At 38.1% G+C, this 7,496-nt stretch overlaps 1 protein-coding gene across 1 annotated transcript in view; it reads right to left on the reverse strand.

Moving 5' to 3' along the window:
- chrm2a (cholinergic receptor, muscarinic 2a) overlaps positions 1-7,132 on the reverse strand; it is a 106,829-nt gene extending 99,697 nt beyond the window's left edge. The window contains exon 1 of the mRNA XM_056245383.1: positions 6,925-7,132. The gene's annotated coding sequence lies outside the window, so the exon portion shown is untranslated. The remainder of the gene's footprint in view (positions 1-6,924) is intronic.
- Positions 7,133-7,496: the final 364 nt, after the last annotated feature.

Raw genomic sequence — 7,496 nt, forward strand, 5'->3', positions numbered from 1 at the left:
CACTTGAGATGTTGCTCCCCTGTGTCAGGTGACCTCAGGGGGCGGGGCATTCTCATTCTACAGAGCGTTTGATTGGGCGAAGAAAACTGCAGACAACATGAGTCATCGATATTATAGGTCAGTTTTCCAGGAAGAGAGAAACTTGTTTGTACATTTAAATGCTGAAAGTAAATTAAGAAGACAACTTTTAGGAGGATAGCAGCATGTAGATGAGCTCAGAGATTCAGACATGCACTAAAGGTCACAAACCTCACATTTTGATTTAATGTGCCCTTTAAGAGTGTTAGTAAGAAGCTACACGGAAATGATTTTGTTAAAAAAATAAATGTGAGAGAATTGTTATGCCCGTTCGCCATGAATTATAATGATAGTGATTTGTTTTTCTTGTAAAAATCTATATATTTGATGGTAAAAGTATATTGCTGTCACAAGGTCACATGAACAAACAGGAAAACATTGCATCCGCTCGTCGGAGAAGGAGTTTACGCCAATATCTATGGACTTTTAAGGTTATCGTTGCCATTTTATTCGATTTAAATATTTAAAATGTTGGTGAGAAAAGAAGATCTGCATATGCGATGGACATCGTTTTGCTCATCTTTGACGGTATCGAGAGTAAAATGTCTCAATATTTAATGAAGTACATATACAAAAGACTGGAACTGGAAGCAATCCAACCTTTTTTTTTTTACAGAATATGGAAGTTTGTTGTGCATAATTTATTTTAAAAATATATAAATAGTATGTATAAAAACTAGGGCTGTCAAAATTAACTGTTAAAATAATGAATCCCGCATTCGTACAGTATATGATCGCACTATCATTCATTCAAGCGCTTTTAAACCATCATTCCCGTTATGTATCCTCTTAAGTAGAGACTTAAATGAGTTAAACAGTGTTAAATGAGCGCGTGTCAGATCCTCTTCAGGTCTTAAAGTGACAGCGCCCTAATAAACCTGCTGTCTATCATTAATGTTAATCAAACAACCAAAGACAAGAGAGAATCACTCGCTGCTCATGACTGGATAACTTTTGTAGCTTTAATAAGGATTAATCTATATTCAATTTATCATTTATGCATTGAAAACTGAAGTGTTTGATAACTTTATTCAATTTCTGTACCTCTTAGAGCAACCTGAAAATCTTAAAGCACTATTTACAAGATTACATGGGTCAAAAACTATGAAAACAATCTACTTTTTTTGTGCATTTTATAACAAGGCGGGTAAAAATCGACCGGTCTGACTGAGCCAATAGAAAAACAGCGTTGAAGGCACAGCTAAATGACATTTATTACAATGGGTTTATGTGAAGATTGTTTTTAAGTTCACTTAAATTAAAAGTGTTTACATTTTCAAAAGCCTATTAAATGTTTAACATATTAATCTAATGGAGACATCAGTATTGGTTTCAGTGATACAAAAAAAAAAAACATTAAACAAATATTTTAAATATGCTGTCTTTATATTGTTTCAACATAATTTTTGCCAAAAGTATTACAAAATCGATTAACCCCTTGAGCGGCATGGGATCACCGGTGACCCCAACTTTTATTGTTTACATTTATCGCGTGTTTACAATATCATTTTGTCAAGTAATAAGGTTAACCAATACATTGTTTGAAAGATACGACACTGTATATTCGTCTCGTTATAAGCATTATACAATCAAGATAACTTTGCAACCGTTTTTTTGTTATTCTTTATCAACATAAACAATGTGATACAACTATGAAGAGGAGGGGGGGGGGCTTACCTTTTTTGTGTTGTTGAAATGTAATGCTTGGCAGAATAATGATGACATCGATCTTTTTACCATGGGAAGAGTCCAGTATATGATGTACATGGTAAAAATTTGTCCAAAAATATGCAAACTGTTAAAAATATCCATAGAACTTCTATTGTTTACATCCTGAAATTTGCTAATCACGAGGGCGTTGTCCCGTTTATTCGACGAACTATCCACATCTAGCGCATTATTCAATGAAACATAACATATCAGTGTTTTTATTAGAGTGTCTGGAAATTAATGAGATCGGTCCAGAAGATTAGAAAGAATTGAAGGATGTCAGACGCTTTTGGTGACGTATGATCATGCATAATGCATATATGTGTGGTAAAAAATAAACCAATAGCAATGGAAACTGTTGTGTTGTCATCCAAAGTGAAAGCCTATGCCATGACGAATACGCACATGTGCTGATTTGCATAATCTCGCGTTTATAACAGTGTTCCTTTGTGAGCGCAACCATTTGCTTCCCTGGAAATTTACGCACACGTGACAGTCATGACGCACAGAGGTCACCTGCTCGCGCTAGCACAGTAGCACTCGCTCGCTCTGTGTACATTAGCCTGCTGCAATGCGTTCACGGCGGGGAAAGAAGTTATTTTCTCCTGCTGCTGCATTGGAGGAATTTCTGCGAAGCAGTGATGAAGAAAGCGTGGAATATTCAGAAGAGAGTGCTGTAACGTTATCCAGCGTCGACTTTGAAGAAGAGGATATGTTTTTGGAAGGTCTCGATCAGTTTCAGATCGGTAAGTGTCTAATCATTTTAGTGAGTTTGTATAATATTGCTTTTTCGTTTTGATTTTCTGCACTATTGCGGCTTTTAAGTACATTGAAAAACAGTGAAAATTCGTTGTGATTCAAGCGCTGAATTAGAAGAAACCCTATACAACATTGAACATATTACTCTATGTAATGTTAGCTATAGGCTATTGTTTTGTGTGTAAGTTAGAACGCAAGACGAAGTTTACAAAACCAAACTTTTCAGAGAAGAAAATGTAATTATATGTGTGTAAGGTAATCAGTTGTGTTAGGTGTATTTCTAATCCTTTTTGTGTAATTCAACAGTGACGAAACTTCAGATGATGCGAGGGTACCAGAAACCCCTCTGGACAACAAGCGTCCGTGTGTGGCTGCAGCATCTTCAGCTGCATCCAGAAGTTCAAGAGGAAAGAACGGAAGAAAGAGACAGCCCAGCACTTTGTGGTAAGCAAATAACGTGAAGCAAGTAAAGTAATGTTTAGTGAGATTTAAAAAATAGCATTTGAGGGCATTATTATTGTCTGATTACAGTCTGCATTATTAGCTGGTAGTGTAAATGTGCAATCAGAGCAACAATAGTATGGAGGAGAATTGCTGTATGTGAATTATTTTTGAATATAAAATCTGTAAGCTGGTAGTGTAAATGTGCAATCAGGGCAACAATAGAGTGGGTATGGAGGAGAATTGCTGTAAGCGAATGATCTTTTGAATAAAAAAATCTGTAAGCTGGTAGTGTAAATGTGCAATCAGGGCAACAATAGAGTGGGTATGGAGGAGAATTGCTGTATGTGAATTATTTTTGAATATAAAATCTGTAAGCTGGTAGTGTAAATGTGCAATCAGGGCAACAATAGAGTGGGTGTAGAGGTAGATTGCTGTATGTGAATGATTGTTTGAATTTCAGATTTGAAAAGGCAATAATATTTATTTATGTGTAAGATAATCAGTTATGTTAGGTGTATTTCTAATCCTTTTTGTGTAATTCAACAGTGACGAAACTTCAGATGATGCGAGGGTACCAGAGGCCTCTGGACAACAAGCGTCCGTGTGTGGCTGCAACATCTTCAGCTGCATCCAGAAGTTCAAGAGGAAAGAACGGAAGAAAGAGACAGGAGCTGACAGGACATCCCACCAAAAGCAAGGTTTTTGACCCTCCTTCTCATACTTTTTGTGGGTGTCACAGTCCCGTGCACATCACCAACGACAGCAGGGCAGGTAGACGCAAATGTAAGGTGTGCCACTGGAATTCTCCTGTGAAGTGTCACAACTGTGATGTAGCTTTCTGCTACCTCCCTAAAAGGAACTGCTTTATGGATTATCATGCACAGAACAACCTCCTAGTGTGACTTCATATTTAGTCCAAAGAATGATAGCACTTTTGCAATAGGGACTGTGAGAGTATATGTACCGGGTGGACGAGTGGGCTTGACAAACCGTCCTTACCTGTGGTAAAACTCTCCTCTATGTGTGCTGGACACTTCTAGTGTGAATGACAACCTCCTGTGACTTTTTAGTCCAGTGCAGAATGGCTAATTTGCAATAGGGATTGTGAGAGTATATGTACCGGGTGAACGAACTACCAGCTAATTGACAAACCATCAACAGAACAGCACTGCCAAACTGTGCAATACTTTGTAAATAGTACATTTGTTTTATTTATTTATTCAAAAAAAAGTTGGGGGGGCTTTTGAGAAATGTGTATCACTGTTGATTGCACTGAACTAAGAAACAGTTGTTTGTAACTATATACAGATGTATAAATAAAAAAAGTTTTATTTGCTAAATAATGTGTCATTCTTAACCATTAAATGGATGGTAGTGAACAAATAAAAGACTTTGTTATATATACTTTTTATAAGCAAGTTGCCAGATGTCACTTTAGGGTCCTTTTGGAGCCTTTTCAAAAATGCACATAACTGCATTTTTATAAACATTTAGGATGTAAACAATACACCAGAGAAAGTATATAAGTTGTGCTTTGTCGTATTGTAATAAGAAAATATATTGAAATGATCAAAAAAACTTGTTATAGCTCATGGTAAAAGTTGGTTACCAAGTGTCCCTTTGGAGTCTCCAAGTGGCCTTTTTTGGGTAGGTGCCCTGACATGGCGCTGAAATAAATGCTTGTAAAAAAAACATTTTTGCTTGTATAAACTTCAAATTTGAAACATACATTGTTAAGACCTATGGCTTTAGTTTGCTTGTGTTTCCAGGCCCGTATATTTTTGCCTTAAGCATTTTTCTTTTTCATAAATATTTATTATACAAAAACAAATTCTCGTCCATTGTTTTTGAGCTTATTTATCTCTCTATTAGTAATTGCTCAGAGCAATTTTAAGTCTTTCATAGTAAACTGCCAAGTGTCAGCTTTTAAATGATACCTTGGTTTTGTGTGTAGCCAAAAGGACTAGTTAGCAACAACCATTTTATTATGGGTATGTCATTTTGCACTCGATTGCCAAAACGTGGGGCGAGTAGTAAGGGGTTAACCGCACTAATAAAAACCTTTTAACTGTATGTTACATTGAAATGATATAGAAACGTACATAACATTTTACCATTTAACAGTTTTTATTGTCGTTTCTATATGATTTTTGGTGATTAGATGTGAAAGTATTACAATATCAACTGACAGCACCAATAAAAACCTTTTAACTGTATCATATGCTACATTGAAATGAATGAAACATTTGAGCAATTAACAGTTTTTATTGTAGCAATTAAAAAAAAAAAATCTTGTGATCTTTGCGCGTCCCGGGAAATGCAACGCGCGCTCCCGTCTGCATGTAACGCGCACTCAAAAAGACCGAAAGACGGTCATCAGTTTACACAGCATCTCACGAAACCGCTTCACTGTCATTAAAGCCTCGAGTAAAGTGCGAACGAGCCGATATTTCCAGTCAAACGCGTTGGAAATGTTCTATTTCTCGTCATTTTCCCTCATTTCACGAATCCAACCAAAAGCGCAAGCAATCCATCAGTGCCAAATCCACTGATAATCGATGCGCTGCTCGTGTCCTGTACAATAATCATTGTATAAGCACAATTGGAATCAATAGCCTACCTAAGTTATCTCTACCTTTCCCTCTGTGAAGTATTTGCTAATCCTAAAGGTTACAAATAGCAGATTTGAGCCTCTGCCACCGTGTCACGTGCACGCGCTTTGATTATCGATGAGAACAGCGATCTGATCAATCCCACGCGCAGGTTCTTCTGATCCATAAAGAGAGCAACAGATGAAATAAATCAGTTTCATCAGGGATTTTACATGAAAACTACCAGCACATTGATTAATAACAGTTCATCCTTACACAAACATTAGTGCCTGATAAAGGAGCGTGATTGGCTCATTTTCATTTTTTTTATCACTTCAAACTCTAATCAAACTTAAACTAAACAGTCCAATAATACACTACACTGTATTCGGAGAATTAAAAAAAACTATTAAACGCGCATTGGATAAATCCCCCACCCAGCACCCATTGCGCACAGTGATTTGCACATTTCTGTTGAGTTGGAGACAAATATATGAGTTTGATCGAGTTGTTTTTGTTAGAGGTCTGTGATCGTGATCACTAATACAACCGTGAACAAGAGAGCAAATCCCGTCCATCAAATCAGATGGAGAATCAGTTCAATACACACTTTCGCGTCAGGAAACATAAAAACACTTTCTTTCATAGTACCGACCTGTGCTGACGCTTTTGCATTATTTACTGCAGATGCATAACGTCCAACTGACCAACTAGATGTGGAAATGGTTACATAATTAGTCCATCCAGTGTGTCTGGACTGAATGCGTCGCGTTAGACTCGCTCAAGTTCAGTGCGCAAACGATTTTACGCGCAACTCAAACGCCAATGAATTCAGCCAAATGCGTTTCTTTTCAACCTGATTTGTTTAATCGGATAAGTAAATGTTCTAGCCAAAAATTTCCAGAACAATTCAAATTGGTTTGTGCGTAAATCCCGCTTTGATTGACTTCAGTTGGCGCGTTTTCCAGCTCCGGTTTCCTCTGATTGCGCGCTCTGAAAACGGTGCAAATGAACCCTGCTGAATGAAGTCTTTAAGTTTCTTACATGCTTGAGTGAGTTATGAAATTAAAAGCGCGTGAAATCTCCATGGAGCGTCAAGTTCAACGTCTCAATCCACAATGATCCTCGTTTTCCCGCTGCTTGCAATCGATTTCAGCTTCAGGGGAGCATTAAAAAAAAAAAATCTTTTTTTTTTTTCTGAGCGGGTTGTTTCGTCAGCCTTGTGTTTATTGCACGTGCGCGTTCGTCTGTTTGCTTATGCATGCTTCGGCTCTTGTGTTATGAAGCAAATCTGTGGGAATGTTGAGTGAATAACACGCAGTAAACGCAGAGTTTTTCCTACCTGATCTCAGTCGCTGCTGTTGCTCTCCGGGTCCGTTCGCTCGCGCAGCTGGACGTCTGAGGACATGATGCTGGACCTCGGAGATCTGCTCGTGGGTGATCGCGAAGTGAGGAGTGGAAATGAGGAGTAGGAGAGCAGGAGGGGAGGGGAGGAGACCTTTACAGCATCATTCTCACATCATCAACACAATATCTCGTGCAGTGTTTACGAGAAATGCGTTATGATGCATCAGGCTCGGGGTTTTATAGTCGGGAAATGGTTCATCTCGGGCGTTTTAAGTGGATTAGATGCATGTGCGTGTGTTTGGGTGCATCGCGTCGTGTGATTGAGCGTCAGATTCTGCCGAGTGAGGATTAAACGGGATTTGAGCTTTTTTGCGCGTAAACGGTCCGTGTCACAGTAAACCGCAAAACCATTTAGCGACAACATATGTGACACTCCTTCCCTGATAGAAAGTGAACCGTGGCCAAATAAATAAACACGGTATCACCATTATGATGCACGTGCAAAAACTTGTTTGCTATTGTAGGCAACATGCCAATGGCTTTTACTATCGTACGTGTCCAAATATA

Source organism: Rhinichthys klamathensis, unplaced genomic scaffold (assembly GCF_029890125.1).
Source record: "Rhinichthys klamathensis goyatoka isolate OS25496 unplaced genomic scaffold, OSU_Roscu_1.1 h1tg000029l_1, whole genome shotgun sequence".
NCBI lineage: Eukaryota > Metazoa > Chordata > Actinopteri > Cypriniformes > Leuciscidae > Rhinichthys > Rhinichthys klamathensis.